This window comes from Zootermopsis nevadensis, unplaced genomic scaffold, assembly GCF_977971745.1.
Source record: "Zootermopsis nevadensis isolate Lab colony 2312 unplaced genomic scaffold, Znev_1.0 Znev_ptg000006l, whole genome shotgun sequence".
Lineage (NCBI taxonomy): Eukaryota > Metazoa > Arthropoda > Insecta > Blattodea > Termopsidae > Zootermopsis > Zootermopsis nevadensis.
The window spans coordinates 1377895-1395046 of NW_028259138.1; the positions used below are offsets into that span (position 1 = coordinate 1377895).

Below are 17152 nucleotides of genomic sequence, written 5' to 3' on the forward strand. Positions count from 1 at the left end.
CGAATATTAATTAATTAACTTTCGCCATGTTACAACGTTTTACTTCGAAAGATAATCAGGTCAAGGACAAGCGAAGATTCATCTGTGTCCCACTACCGGGTCCTATTCCGATCCACTTGAGTATTCTTTTATCTAAATCTGGCTCGCTCAAATGTTCTCGTCCTTTGAGTCTGACAGATTAAATTCTTGTGTGAGTTTCTCGTCTCCACATGCGTCTTACATTCTTACATAAATTGTTCATCCCAATCTTCTAGATTTAGTCACCCTCTTAGTCACAGAGACATAAAGCACACTCACTAACAACTTTAGCATTTCACAGTTTTCAAAAAACTAATTTTCAAATCAAAATATCGACATGCAGTCTCTCTTTCGCGTTCCATGTAATTAGTTCAATAAATGGCACAAATTATTTATAAGTTTGTATGATTTGAGGTTTTCACAGCGGTGAGTTATACTTATTGTATTTTAATGTAGTTTAGTTAAACCTGTTTCTTCGGATCGTTCCGCTTGAAAGCGACACGGTCATATTGCCGAACGAATACGAGTTTTACTGCCTTGAACTAGCTAAAGCGACAATGAAACCGAAATTAAACTAATACGATCGCCAAACTAGAGAAAATGCAGCAAAACTGCATTTAAACCCGTGTTTTTGTTAAAGCTGTTTTAAGATATTTTAGAATAAGCAGCAAAGACAGACCTGCGTGTATGCACGCTTGCACTAATACTTTATTTAACCTTTTATATTAAAATCGAGATATTACGTTTAGATCACACCTATCTTCTTTGTTTGGATTATTTTTAATGTCTGACAATGGCAATGTGAACACTCGGTTATTTCTTTAGTTCAGCCTCTATGTTTGTTATTGGTTGCTATAAAAACAAAAGACGGTGCATGACATTTGAGGTCCTCAAGAAGGCGAAGAAGTTGAAGTCGGTCTGTTAGACTGTAACGTCGTGTGTACTTGCAGGAACATGGACAAACAAAGTAATTTCAGCTTAAAGAGGGACCCAGTTATGAAAAGAATTGCTTTTAATTAATAGCAAAACGTATTGGTTTTCATCAGAATGAAGTAATATTTTGTATTTGTAAAAATAGATGCAGTCTGCAACAGAGGTTTATGGGTCCAGCAAGGAGGTACATGAATTTTCATAGACTGACTTACATTGGTACATTTTCTTTATACACAGTACAGAAAGGCAAATTTCCCAGAAGATAATGCTATGTCCATCTCTTCACACGCTGCATCTCCGAAACTAATAAAAGGTTTCGATGAAATCTGGTATTAGAGGCACGCACTAAAATTGTATAGCGAATTTAATTGTGAACGGCATCTGTCTCAAAAACCTGCACTGAACATGAAAGTCAAAGCAGACTAACATCGATTTTCTCAGGAATAAATCATCCCACAAAATAGTAGTTGATATACAAGTATGTGTCTCATCGAGGTCTGTAGCATTTATTACTGTGGTAAATATTTAACGAGACAATGATATGACATTTCTACTTTAGGCATCTAATATCTACAGCGTGATTAACTTTAGTGAAACATGTGAAAATCAAGGCCAACAATGTAGGTAAAAGAACAACAAAAGCATTTGAAAGGCACATGTACTCCACTACCGTCCACTATCCACTCTGTCTTCATGAATGTCGAAGCGGATTTCACCTAAGGCCCTTAGCATTTAAACTGATATATTCTACAGTGGATACTATGCTGTTGTTATTGTTGTTAAATACAAGCACTGTTCAGTCTTCACGTCCATGTAGCTGATGCCAGGTTTATTCTCAAACCTACTGCGTATATGTAGAGAGCAGACAATCTTCAAGAGAAAATAAAACACACATATAATGTCATATCAGCAATACATATGCCGGTTATTCTTCCTTTAAACTCGACAGCCTAGGCCAGGGAACATAACCGTACACGACTCCTTAAATATTGCGTGCGTCTCTGTATTAATAATTAGTAATATAATTATTGATAGAAAATTACTTTCAACTGGTAATGTTTTATTGGAAAATGTAAATATAATAATGTTATAATCCTTTTACTGTGTTAACTTTCATAAGTTAAATTAAATAATAAAACAAATACATCAATACAGACGAGGTTGGCGTACAATCTACCTCTGACATCAGTTTCAGAAAAGTAAGCGTATATGTGCCTCTACAAAAGTGTCCTTCTCTAAATATTACAAAAAATTGCTGTTCTCCCTAAAGAAATCGCCGTCCTCCATTCTAGGTCTGTGCCACTGGTGGAAATTAAACCAGAAATTTGGCGCAGTTATGTTCATACTGCGATTTTCCCAGAACAGACTACACATTCGCACTTTCGGTTGCCAAGGCAACCCGGGGAGTATAATGCGTTTGAATTCGTGTTTAATGTAGTTACCAGTACGTAACTATATATCTATTACGGAGGAATTCTGGAATAACCAGAAAGCGGGAGGAACAGAATTACACACATCAGGGTAGAAACTTAAAGGAAAAGATGGGACAGACGTCTACTGCTTTCGTTTCAATGATCGCTGATTGTGGAGAGAAGCACGTATAAATTATTAATTAGCTCCACTGTACAGAATCTTCTACGAAAGGCTGAGGGTAGTTCAGCTGTTGAAGACATTCCTTGTTTTCATGTAGCCGTAAGCTCTATCACAGTTCTCACAAAATTCTGTCATTATATCCTAGTCTGAGTTACCTTAATCCAGTCCACACCGCAAATCTCTGCCCAAGATCTTCTATTGAGGTTTCCCGGCCAAAATGCATTCACTTCTCATTTCCCCAACCACACTATATGCCCCGCCCATTTCAGCTTTTCAACAATTTTTATTTATTCACTCTAACAGCATTCATTTGAATAAAAAAACGTGCTTACGAAACTTCTCATCAGTACTCTTTTTATAAACATGACTGATTGTTCTGATGATGAAGACAGCAAGCACCTCTGAAACGACGGTAAACTTCTACCAGACTACACAACAGACGTCACAATATCCCAGAAAATATTCATCTTCATAATCGACGCCTTGATTACCTGAAATCTCACCTACTCCGTCTGTCTCATGTCAAAAATACCCTCGGCGCAGTCGTCATACACCTTCGATCTATGCTCATTCCTCACAATGACACCAAGTTTCACGTCTGTATAAACTAACGTGTAAATTACTAATTAAACGCATAATCTATACCCATGTACAAAATCACAGGTAGCAGAAATTCCAACTGTATTAAATTTCTTATAAATACAAAGTTTACGTTTTCCTTGTACTTAAAGAATTACGTGTGTGTATATGCGCGCGCAAGCACACACACACATTTGAGGAATAGAATAAAGACATCTTAATAAACTAAACCGTTACATACGCCAGCACTTAGCAAATTAACTAATTCATTGCAGATGTTTAAAATTACCACAGTTGGGTTGGGTTAGGTTAGGTTAGGTTAGGTTAGGTTAGGTTTGGTTTGGTTAGGTTAGTTTAGGTTATTTTAGGTTAGGTTAGGTTTCGTTAGGTTTGGTTTGGTTAGGTTAGGTTAGGTTAGGTTAGGTTAGGTTAGGTTAGGTTAGGTTAGGTTAGGTTAGGTTCGGATAGGTTTGGTTAGGTTAGGTTAGTCAGTATTTCTTGCCGGATATCTTGAAGCTTTGCTGGCTTTGTGCTGCACACTGCGTCCTTCAAGTAATCGAAGAACAAGAAGTCGGGTGGGGTTAAATCTGTCGATCGTGAGTGGCACGCAACAGATCCTCTGCTTTCTATCCATCGGTCGGGGAAATTGTTGTCAAGATAGGCCCTGGCATCATCATGGTAATGTGGGGAGCCTCGTCTTGTTGATACCACGTCTTCGTCTGCTTATAGCTGACGAATGGCGGAAACAATGGAATTTTTAAAGCAAAGAAGAACCGTCCCACAACATCCTAGATAACACACCACAACTGATTGAAAGTAATGGTACATTCACTGTCTTGTCGATATGAGCGTTCAGATTTTCAGAAGGCCAGTATACGCAATTCTGCCGGAGTACCACAGACATTAAATGTCGCCTCATCAGTCCAAACTATCATGCTCAGAAACTGTGCATGCTCACCCACCTACCTCTTATTTCATTCACAAAACTCAAGTATGCAATCAGGATCGTCTTCAGTTATTGCATGCAATAACTTGGCTGTTTTGTAAAATACGGTGTACACTTGACTTGATGCGCCTTTTCAATTGTACAAATAATGTAGTGTCTAGGACTGAAGAAATAAATAGGTAAAGAGAGAGAAAGAAAGTAAAGAAGAAAACAAACAAATGTTTCAAATTCAAAACCGACTGCAAAAAATAACTTTTCGCTCAATATTATTACCTTTCAAACATGAGTACCAATCATACTACATATTTCTGTGAAACTGGATCCCTGCGGGAATTTGATTCGATAAAAAGGAAACTTTGCTCGCCGGTCTCCACTGGGCATCAAACTTCGAAACGATCCGTTTGAACAACTCAAAGTCTCTTTTTCTGCGGCCTGAAGGGCGCATGCAATATCCTGTGACCAGCACATGGCAAGGTCGCAGTATGTATGTCTGTATGTAGACTAAATGCTGTGGGGTCTTCGTCTTTCATAAAGCAACTTTGAGAGACATAGTACTGCAAAAAATTCCCATATTCCGCCTAAAGCGATGAGCTCTCTGAACAGAAAAAGGAGTTCTGGGAAGACACCCAATTCTGAGTATTTATTTGTAGTCTAACAGATTCCAACTACGTGAAACTTATCACATAAAATATCAAAGTATTGCTCTATTACCATGTTAGAAACTGGAAATATTTATTAAATAATGTGTATATAAGCTTGCAATTTATTGTAATAAAACGTCACTCAAACGTAGCTTGGACGATTCAGTAGTTATGGCCATGAAACTAAAAGCTAACAAATAAAAATTTTATATATCCCCCACCATATTGTTTCACGTTATATAAAAGAATCACGTCGACTAAAGTTGCTTATTTTACGAAGATCTGTTAGCTTAAAAAACTTCAGAGCCCTAATTTAAAAGTCGCTTCAACCTCCGAATTTTTAATTTTACAGGGTCGCTATGTTGGTAATTTTGGCCCTAGAAAACTAAAATACACGAATTTCTTCATAAAATAAGAAAGTAGGCTATTTCTATAGACCTATGTTTAACATACAAACATTCATCTAAAAAATTATATGCCTATGTCTGCCGAAGATCAAACTTCTTGTAGCATTGCACATGTGTAGCTTCTCGGTCTCTATTTTTTATAACACCAATCATCACACTATATTTCAGAACTTACATATTTTGCTAGTGTAACCCCTAACTCAAAAATCTTAGTCACCATATCGGCATTAGTGATGGTGCATAAGTAAACGATATAAAAGCGGGTGGCATTCAACGTGGTTCCTTTTCTAAGTCCCTCTATACATATTCTTTAATTACATCACTACAGCTTCCCTCTGTGGCCTTTCGAGTTTATTATTCATCTTACCATTCAACGCTATTTATTCTGAGTTACGGAGAGTGTAGTTAAATAACCCACAAATAATAAATAAATATCCTGTAGCTTTAGGGTCGGGCAAACGACTTCACCACAAAAGACAGTATCTTACAAAATGTCACAAACGTCAAAGAACTTGCAGATTCCACAAATTAAGGGGGATTTTTACCAGCCAAGCGACTGACATTTTTAAAGAAGACTCTGGTCGATTAAATTAATTAGTCTGCAACTTATACTTTAAATTCTTTCCTAGATGTGAATATTTAACGACGCAGACATACAAGTTAATATAATTCATGATTCTTATACAATGAGTTAAAAAAATAGATTTGCATGTGCAAGAAACTGACAAAGTAGCAAAGATAACTTCTGAATAGTGCATGTACTCAGCGTGGAGCACACCTCTCCTCCGACCTTAGTGTTTAAAATGAGGTCCTGAATATGTCAATGTTGAATTCAGTTTCCCCATCTTCCTCCTTACAAAAAGTCTTTAAGGTCCAGTGCAGATCAAAACGCATATAAATTACATTCCGCGTTGTAACTGAACAAGACCATTCATCTTATTGGTTGTTCCGCTAATCTTGCAACCGTTACGAAAGTATCAACATAATAACGTACAATTTTTCAGATTTCACAGGTTTTGTAGGGGAAAAAAACTTTCTTTGGTTCTTATAAGTTCCCGCGACAATTTATCAGAGGCTTCCTGACATCCGCCAGCCTTCACCACCATCCTGCGTAATGACGCAGTACTGACATCCGACATGTTGACAACTGCCATGCAAAACAACGCGACATTGGCGCCAGGCGGACTTGCCCTGAGCAATGCTGAACAAATATTAAAATATCTGTAGTTGATGTGGTGCATTTCAGTGTTTTTAACAATTCGATTAACGCTTTGAAGTCGGAGAGAAAAAGGACGGACAACAAGAAAGTAGAAGAGAAAATGAAATTGGTGAAGGAGAACGAAAGACACTAATTTCCGGGGGGGGGGGGGGGGGGAGATTATCTTATAGTTAGAAGGTTCCCAGGCAGTGCCCGCTCGTCCTTCTAATAAGGATAAAGTAAGAGCGAAGACGTTATGGTGATAATTAGTGAGATCGTGACAACAGAGACGGTAAAATTTTGATTTGCTTGTTAATGAATGCTGAAGGTATAATTTGGAAAGTTAAGAAAGTAATTTAGTGTCGTCTACAGCAAAGGGGTAAATTTTTATGAATTTAAATCCGAAGAGCTGCATGAGAATCAAGCAGTAGCAGCTTGAAACTTGAGCACCATCTCAGAATTTTCTTAAAGACAGAGGAAAACCAAGAAAACCTGTGTCGTGATGGCCGGTCGCAGACTTTTAAGGCAAAGAAAATATCGCACTTCACCATTACAAAGATTAACTGACTGTTGAAGGAAATAATCGATGTTTACCCTGAGAATAATACAAAGTGTATTTATTCATTTGCAGCAATATGATTAGACCTGATGAAACCTCAGTCAAGACAGTTCTTCTCCGAGTGCATTCGCTAGCAGAATGATGCAGAAACATGGTACATATTTCAGTTGGTTAAATCCTGACTTGGAAGGTTGAAATAGTGCTGGTCCTTGGGGAACACTGACACTCCTGAGCACTTACAGCCCATGAGATTCTCCTTCTACGGTGAAAAGGCAAGTATTGGTCACAGCCCCCCCCCCCCCACCTAAAGTTTGTATGCAGCCCGGATATGAAACCTCTGTTGCTGTGTGCCTCTAGCAAGTGGACGTGGAGCTGGATACGTATTTTCACAACTTTTCATACGCAAGTGATAAGAGATTTAAACAGAGAAATTTGAAAGGGTGTAACGCAAATTGAGTTCCATTCTGATAAAAAAGTTTTAACAAATCAACAAAAGTACACCTGTGCCGTAATTCGTTCTTTGTATCTTTCTTAATTGCCTTATTTCCTTCCGTCTTTCTTCATTACACATAAGCTTTTATGATTTGAGGCTTTCACAAAAGCTTATTAACCGAATGTGTTTCTATTTTGCATACCGCACGCCGCTAACATTGATGTTAAGACATTTCAGATGCAAGACCATAGTCACACAGCTAACAACTCTACTAGGTGCGATCGAAAGGTTTCCAGACTGCGCCTATAAAAACCCGTACACTTATCTCAGGTATTAAATTCATCCATCACCCTCGAAGTAGTTCCCCTGGGAGTGAACACAACGATCCCAGCGCCGCTGCCAAGCCTGGAAGCATCCCTGGAAATCTTTCTTTGTCAGCCTGTCAAGCACCATCTGCGATTCTGCCTGAATCTCTTCTATCGTCTCAAATCTCCTTCCCTTTAGCTGAATTTTCATCTTTGGGAAGTGGAAGAAGTCACACGGAGCTTAGAAAGGAAGTTGGGGTCGGTTCTTGCAAGATCTTTGAGCTCCTGACAAACGAGAAGTCGATTCTGCTTCTGGTCCTCAGACAGGATGCGTCGCATGTGGAGTTCTTCCTTTAGAATCAGCTGACAGGTCCCATAGCCTATCCCAACAATGTCGCACAAGTCGTTGATGGTACGACGTCGATCTTCGTGAATGGCCTGCCGAATCTTCGTAACATTTTCGGGCGTTGTGCTCGAAGATGGTCGTCCAGAACGCTCGTCATCATCGACAGAGGTTCGGCCATTTTTAAAACGTGAATGCCACACAAAAGTTTGTGCACGACCCATTGCGGACTCCCCAAATGCTTGCTTTAGCATTCCATAGGTTTCCGTAGCCGTTTTGGCGAGTCTTTGGCAAAATTTGATGCACACGCCATTCCGAAATCGCAGGAGGGTCGGTGTAATGCACTACCAAAACGCCCGTAACTAAGAAACAAATGCTAATTCGATGATGCCGGCTGGCACACTGATTCACTATGAATGTAGGCCGCACCCCCTAGCGGCAGAAGCTCGTACTACATCCGGTTCGCCCTCTATTGACACAGTCTTGAAACTTTCCGATCGCACCTGTACAGATAACATTGAACTCTACAGGAGCATAAAGAAATGTTTGTTGCATTTCGTTAGCCACAGTACACCGAAAAACCTCCACAAATTACTTATCAGTTTTAATGTGATCTGAATGATACTTTTAACGTAGACCGCTTTCCGATGTAATTAAAAAATCTTATATAAAAATATAAATTGGGCTTTTTATTGAACTAATGCGGATCAGAGTTAAGCTCGACTGACTTCAACTGTATCCGTCATTAACAAATTTCATCAAAATCCACTGAGTAGTTAAAACGAAGTAATTTCGTTCCGAAAGCCACAATTTTCAAATACATTCATTGAAACATAATATTGATACCAATTTATTTTAAATAAAACTGATTATCGACAGAGGTACCCAACAGTATAAGCATTCTAATAAGCATTCTACTCTATATTTCAAATAATGTTTCTAAGTATCATACACAAATATGTAAGCACGTCATATATTTATCGCGAAATGGATTATTTTAAAAAAAACCTTAAGTTCTCCTTTACAGAACACCTACGTACGCCCTGCAGTCCGTGGTCGTTGGAAGCGTTGGTAGCTATGCAGCCGATAAACAAACCTCCTAATTTTAAGAAACATAAAAGTTCATTATCATTTTAGTTAAAGCCAATCTCTGGAACACATCCTGAGCCACTTTAATCCAGTCTTCTCGCTCATATCCTATTTCGCTAAGATCCATTTTTAATATTATCTTCCATCTATTTCTAAGTATCACACGTAGCAGCTTATTATCAAGATTCCCAAAACGTACTGGCAACTTATACGTTTCTAAATTCACTGCACGTTACAGACATAACGCATAGTCTTATAGTTCGCAATCGCATTATATCAGGTGAAGAGAACCTATTATAAATATTTTAATTTTGTTATTATTTCCAGTAATTCGATAGGTCTATCCCAACAAAGAGAACGAACTACAAATTATTAGAAACAGGCATTTTTTAGATAGTTCTGTACTTTTAAAACAAAAATTGTTCTAAGCACTCAGCATTTTATATGTGAAGTTGTATCACAAACTATATAAGCCGTTCTTAAACACATATAAACACAGGGTTTCCCAAAAAATATGTATACAGAGCAGAAACATTAACGGTCGCTTGTCAGTCAGTTGGTCACTGCTGTCAAATGTGTCACGAAGCTAACGATGGTAATTTTGAGCACCTACACAAGATTCGCTAATTCAGTAAATGCCAGTGCCGAAGTATGCAACGGTTTAGTTTAATAAAATTCCTTTATTTCTTTCACTAAATGTGTGTCAATCTTTTGGCACATTCTGTATAAAGAAATGTTTTATCTCCCTTATGGTTTATTAACAAGCGTTATCAACAAATTTAAATTCTTCTTTAGTATGATATAGTTCCAGATATTCTTAGACGCTTCAGTACAGAACGTGGTTTGGCCACCCCTTTGATATGCAAGGTATCAAACAAGACAGGAACTGAATATAATTATTCATGATAGCAAGAAGGGAGCACAGGGAAAGATAGTGTTTGAGAATGGTCTAAATTGGATTTAGTGTCTACAGCTCTCCCTGCACCTCACTCACGCCTTGTTCCACGTCCCCCCTCATCTATCCCCTCACACACACACACTCATTCACAAACGCCCACGAGGTGCAAACACGAACTTCCTAATTTTTACAGTCACAATTCAAAGTTCTACAATCAACCCGCATACGTCTTTCTACCATTGATTTGGCTGAAGTTCTTCGTGTTTTTTCTAAGTCCCTACAAACGAACCACCAGTTTCTTGAGTTTCAGTGCCAACATCATTGTGCAATATATGAAGACGGTTCGCGAAACGCTGCAGATGTGTCAGGTTCGAATCTCGGCCGGGATACTAACTTTCCTGACCGAGGATTCTGTGTTTTCCTGAGACTCAGCAAGCTGTCAGATATTACACTGAAACAGGCCACGACCGTCTCCATCAGACATCTTACTAATGCGCCATTTACAGCCATCGTTTCTCAAAAATATAGTCTACTGTCTGACTTATTGACAGCGTCGCTGAGTAAAGCATAATTCAACGGATAAACCATCTTCCCAATTCACTGAAATATACATAACCACTGCAGTCGAATCAGTGTCATATAAAGTGACATCTCCTCATATCGACTGAGCTCTACTGTAACATCAGTCGAGAATTCCGTCGTTGGCATTAAGCACTTACTGTTGAATGCCATACAGGCACGAAAACAATACAGTGAACACAAGATGCGATATCAAATGCGTCCAGTGCCTGACTATTACTAGACGGTGCAGAGAACAATAGACTTCAAAATCATTCGAAGCTCCTTAACTACCTGAAACAATAACAGTTCTGCATTGTTAGAGGCCGCTTCGACCCAACAGTTGTATTGTGCTCCTGAGGACACAGTCTTACGTAACTATCAAAGCTTCGGCAAAAGAAGTTCACGGGAACAAGAACAATTAGTAAGAAATTATAACGCATATCTTCGTGTAAATGTTGCTACGAGTAGTCAGTGATTAATCACTATAACCTGTAATTTGGTAACAAATTTCTGTGTACAATTCTATCACATGATCGCATCACATTAATTTAACAAGTAATCTCGAAGTTTCGCACCGTCGCCACGTTTGGAATATTTAACATAACAACAAATGATCGTATTTTATTACGAATAAAAATGTTATACAACTTTTATTAATTAATGCATTGGCATTAAACTCTCAAAGACCTTACTAAACATGTGCTTACTAAGGAAACATTTTGTATACCTATTGGTAACGTTTAACTCAATAACAAAATGGCGTAGAACACAAAGGACTGAAAAGTGTTTCTTGTCAACTTCTTATTCTCCTGGTGACTGCTGTGTTATTGTACAGAGAAAATATCGCCAAGAGTTCTGTGTTCCTGTTTCATCAACCAGAGACACAATTTACCGTCTTGTCAAACAGCTGAAAAGAAACAGGAAATGTAGCTTATGTGATAAACGTGCAAAGGGCGCGCACATAGTGCGGGTTAGTAAGTAAAAGCTACGAAACAATAACAAGGAGAATCTGAAACATTCGCACGACTTTTATCATGACAGGACTTTCAAACATCGCTACAATAAAAATCTGTCGGTTAGGCCGCCGTTCCCACACAAAATTTAGTTGACTCAGCTGTTATCAGAAGACGTAATGTGCGTTTGTAAATGAATATGAAACGTTATTTGAGGAAAACCCAGATGTCCTGTATGCCACATTATTATTACATGCTCACTTCCAATGAGATGGTTACAATAATAAACTTAACGACATATTTTGGGCTTTAGAAAAATTTAAGGCATAGGTCACTAGCTCATTGCACCCACAAGTGTTACACTTTCGTGTGTCGGGATGTTTTATCCTGTATTATTCTAAAGTACAGTCATTTCTAAATTAACTACTTTCTTGCAGCAATGGACCCAGGCCGGTTTTAATAGTACATCACAAACTGATGTATTTCAGCTTTCTCATCATGTTTTCGGGTAGAACAGGGCAAACGTTTAACACACTCCATGGCGCAATAAGCTAGTAGACAGTCTTCGTCATGGATTATCATTTCCACCAACTTCGTGTGCATATTTCCCGTAGGATTACCTTAAGGTCGTGGTGTTTCTGAAGAAATGGTACACAATCCAACAACTAGAAATTGTCATTCAAACAAACTTAATACCTTTATTTATAAAGCTACCATGACAAATGTTCTGCGAAATTTCGTTATTTGTCTAAGAAATTCTCATGAACTTCAAGAATGTCAAATTCAACATTTTTCTCTGTAAGAAACCATTATCGCAAATATGAAGAAAGGTCTATCAAAGTGACATGTTATTACGTCCATTAATAAAACTTAACATCCTCAGGTGATAACAAAATTAAACTGACTGTATCATGTGCAGTCTGTAATAGGTTTATGATTTATCTCCATACTAAATTTCACACCCACGTTTATTACCGGCATAAAACCAATAGCTAAATATATATCTTAGGAAGTTACATTATTTTAGAGCCCACAAATGGTTCATAATTTTCGAAGCTCTGGTACCATATATTTCGACGGCATATATTAAGTGAAAAACTGTGGTTTAAGCCTCAGAATTTCGCACGACTTCCATCTATATTTAATTTGTGGCTAGAACATTATGCACAGAATGAGTTAACTAAAATGCGTAATTATTAATATGTAGATCCTGCTAGCCTCATCACATAAATTAAAACATTTTAAAGAAAGCAAGCGTCTATATGTGTTCCCAAAACGTCTGGTTTAACACAGCAAAAACCAAAACTGAAAAGTTTAAATATCAAAAGCCCGACATCCGACGACGAATTCATTACACTCACTGTTATTTGATGCCCACAATAGATTCAGCGTCAAAGAAACCCTTAAACCTTTCTTTCTTGCAGAGTGTGTCTGAAGTTCTGTCTTCCCGCCACATCAAACTAGCAAGTGGAGAGAACTAGAGTCATAAAGCGAGCAAAATAAATAATCAGGAACTTGAGTTACAGCTACTAAAGTCCGAATGATTTTCTTTGCTAGACGCAAAATAAGCAGCCGTCAGCCGACTTCGTATGACACTAATGCACTCAAATGTTCCATGTACTACCTATTATTTATCCACCACGTACATATTAACAAATTTACAAGTATATTTCATCCTGTGAACGTTTCATGTAATCTGCATGACTGTTTCTAGGTTAAGTAACGTCACGTTTGTAGGCGCCAGAATTTACGTTGTGCATATTTAGGCCTAATTTAAAACAGAGCGCTGGAATGAACAGTTGGATCTAAAAAATAAGAAGTAACAGGATCATGGATAAAATTACATAATAAGAAATTTCGTAATTAAGACGCTCATAAGCGAAATGAAAAATACATACAAAATGTATCCGGTAAACGTCAGGGAACACACCACTTCAGAGACCTCGATATAACTGGAAAGATAATATTAAAATGTATTTAACATAAACAAGTAACAGACTATGAGGCTCAGGACAGGTGACAATAAAAGGTCCTTGAGAGTACGGTAATTAATCACTGGGTTAGTTTTTATTATCTAAGCAACTATAAGCTTTTCAAAAAACATCGTCCACTATGCGATATTTCAGATAGAAAGAGAATCATTGCGTCAATTATTTGTATTTACTTAATGAAACTGTTATAATATATTCAGTAATGTTTCCTGTAGCCAAAATTTGTTTGCTTGGCTGTGCTTGTTATGTCGTAAGGACTATAAACCTTCCAACAAGAATTATTCAATGAATCGCATACACTTTATTTATTATACCATAGAGGCTTGGAAGCTGAAACATTTGGCTAGACTCCCAGAACTGAGTCGTTTGTGTACAGTCTCCAATGTCCCTGTTTATTTTAAAATAATCTGAGAAGAAAAGACATTTAGGTTAGATGATTTTTTTGCCAATACGCACAATCATGGTTCGGCTACACGTGTTATATTTGGTACAGTAACCCTGTCTGAAATGAGGCTTGGGTGAAACGGAAACTTCTAGGGTCGCTTGAAAACGAAATCAAAACAAATATAAAATCTAGCATAACAAACGAAAGCCGTTTACTCCTATGAAATATAATTTCATAAATTTTTATTTGCTCCATACACACTTAGATGAAAATTTACGCAGAGCAAACTGTTCCTTCTTCGTATTCAAGCAATTCTTCCCCTCTTTCTTGTCATTTCCTTTATGCTTCTACTCTTTATTGTATATGTAGCTCCAGCGATCGTAGTGTTGCTTTACACCTAATCTCTTTTCACTCCCTTCTCTTTTACCACTTTTGATCCCTTCCGCCTTCGTCTATCCACCCTCATTTTTCTTCTATCAATGACCAGCTACAAGTTCGTTCCGGTTTAAATTTCATTAAATTGCACTGCGGTCCTCCGTTCTTTGTTAAAACCCAGGTTTCGCCACCATATACTCGGCGACTTTCCTCCGGAAGCCATCGAGTCTTCTTTGCCCTGTCAGATACTACACACTTCAAGCTGTTCTCACACTGAAAAATATAACAATCACCTTCCACCCCTTTGTCGGAATCTCACTCACTTCCACTCATTCTGTTCACTGAGATAGCAGACAGTTCTGCTACATTTCAGTTTCGCTTGCAGGACAACTTCGTAAGATGTTGCAATCGCAGTCGATGGCAAGACATATGTAATGAAAAGGTAAAAGTAAGAATGAGAGTGATAACAGATTTATAGACATTTTACTGATAATCCTAAGAGAATAAAGGAAAAATAAAATAGTGATCATAGCTCCAAATGAAATTCTATCAACGTATCTCCCAAATCCAACAGAAGTCTTTCACCGTTAATCTATTATGCTCGCCATTTTATGATTGTTTTGATGTGTGCTTACATTTAGCTCATCCTGGGCCTTGACCTATCCGGAGAACTTTTCTGCCCCAAATTTTCAAGCCCTTTCCTTGTTCGGAGGGGGGAGGGGGCAGTAGGTCCGACAGGACAGCGCAAAACAGAAAAAAGCGAACAAACACCCATGCCTCAGGTGGGATTCGAATACGCGATCCCAGTTTTCTGTGCAACGTTGCTGCTGTTTTCGGTGTCTTATGAATAGTTAAAACGCTGTAAATCGCGATAGTGCTGGAAGGTCGAAATTCTATTCGAGACACGTACGTTTTTTTCCCATCGTTACCGCGTCTGAGGCAACTCCAGCTTCCAACTTTACCCAACGGTACTTAGCCGCCATGGCTACGTGTTTAACCCTTTGAATCAGAAGATCGTCTACAAAATATTTGAGGATTCAGACCGTACCTCAAAGAAAAAACAAAACTTCCCCATTACAAACATCGACTGGTTGACGCTGTTTTACGAAACAATCGCTGCTTACAATGAGAATCAGACAGAACACATAAACACAAAATGCAGAGATACTAATTGCTAAAGCCTGATAGAACACATGTTCACTAGGCTTAAAGGGTTAAAAACAGGGATAACATTACACTTAAAATTATTCACTATCTGAACCTTTTCCCATCGTCCTTGCTTAAGAGAAAGAAACCACGACGTTTCGGAAACTAGTTCAAAACCCTTTAGAATTTAATTAGGAATAACATTTGCCTATTTGTATCGGTTTTGTGTGTTTAACTGCGTACAAAGACCGAAAATGTTGTGACTCTCTGAATGTTTGTATTTATCAAGTCTCGTGTCTGCAAGTACAAACGCTCTATTTGTAACACCGGCTCGTCACTGACATATTTAGAGGTAAATTCACATTTTAAATAAAAGCTATTTCATTTTATAATTCGTTAGGTTTGCTGCACTGACTTTTGCAGAGTTTATGTAGTACTGCTTATAAGACAGGCATAAAAATAAATTAGAAGTAAGCATATTAATTTCTTTGACAGAAAGCTGTCAAAGGCTTCAACATCCCCACGCATAACCAAACTTCTCTTTGAAAACACATTCATAAAGCAATTCCTATAACAGTTTAATGAGCAAAGCCGATCTCTGGCTAAAAAAATGTTCTAAACCAGGAATCTATGATTCAGTCTCAGAATTACAACTGACGAAACTCCGCGTCTGACGAGTATTCAGACAGATCCCTTCGTCGTCTCCTGAAGACTGCAATGTTAAACTCGGCCGTTCACTTTGCCTGAATATGTTCCTTGTTACTCATGCCGTACACTACTCACACACTGTAAACTGCCAGGAGAGACATCTTCATTCACTGCTCAAAGCAAAGATTACTATCGGTTGACTTATAGAAACCCTCTGAAGTCGAAATAATATTTAAGAATTCGGTCTGTACTGCAAATAAAATACCTCTTCACCGCTACAAATAACAAATGGTTAATGCTGTTTAAAGAAATAATGGCTGTTTACAGTGAGAGACACAAATACAAGATGAAAAATTATTGATAAAGCAGGTGGTACATGTAATTATCTCTTCTCTGTAAAGGGCTAATAAGAACGAAGGAAAAACGGACTTCAGTGCCATGATGTTATCATTATATTGCGTCATTTGACTAAAAAGGGACAAATAGACGGACGAACAAACGGGCATAACGATAGTTAAGACGTCTTCTGGCTTTACGCAATCCCACACCATATGCAACAAACAGCGGTTTGATATGCAAAAGCTTTTCATCTTAAGATAATTATTAAATTAGTTTCATTTAGCTTAATTAAATTTGAAAGCCTTCTTCCTGTCCGTTTTAATTTCTGATAAAACAAAGGGATCTAGAATGTATCACGAGAAATATACATAACACCAAAAAAAGATAATATTTAGTCTCCCGCCCAGCACACAAATAACAAATTCAATAATATAACATAATTCACTTAGTCAAATATCCTCAGTTAAAACCGGACAGAAAGGAACGCTTCAGCGGGACTCAAATCCAATGCGTTCAACATTCATAACTGATTTCCAAATTAGACAAAATCGCTTCCTACTGTCAGTGTTGGTCTTCCGGACAGCAATGCCATGTGGATTTGTGGGTAGACATCAGGGCTGAAATCGTTGCAAGTCCATACAGCTTTACGATCCATAAGATTAACACTGGCATCTTCATCGCCACGAGAACCTCAAATCTCGTACGAATCGCTGCCTGTTACTCGTTCTACGTAAAGTTTGAGTATTTTGGTGAGTTCGTCGTGCCTGGATGTCCATCCGTTCGTGTACCTCCCATAAAACATACTCGATGGA

At 38.0% G+C, this 17152-nt stretch overlaps 1 protein-coding gene across 3 annotated transcripts in view; it reads right to left on the reverse strand.

Annotated features, from left to right (window-relative positions):
- Positions 1-17152, reverse strand: part of Neto (Neuropilin and tolloid-like) — a 304172-nt gene that overhangs the window by 200006 nt on the left and 87014 nt on the right. Inside the window, exon 2 of one of the 3 annotated variants that reach the window (XM_087343436.1) lies at positions 13355-13408. The exons of the other annotated variants lie outside the window; for them this stretch is intronic. The gene's annotated coding sequence lies outside the window, so the exon portion shown is untranslated. The remainder of the gene's footprint in view (positions 1-13354; positions 13409-17152) is intronic. 3 annotated transcript variants of the gene reach the window in all.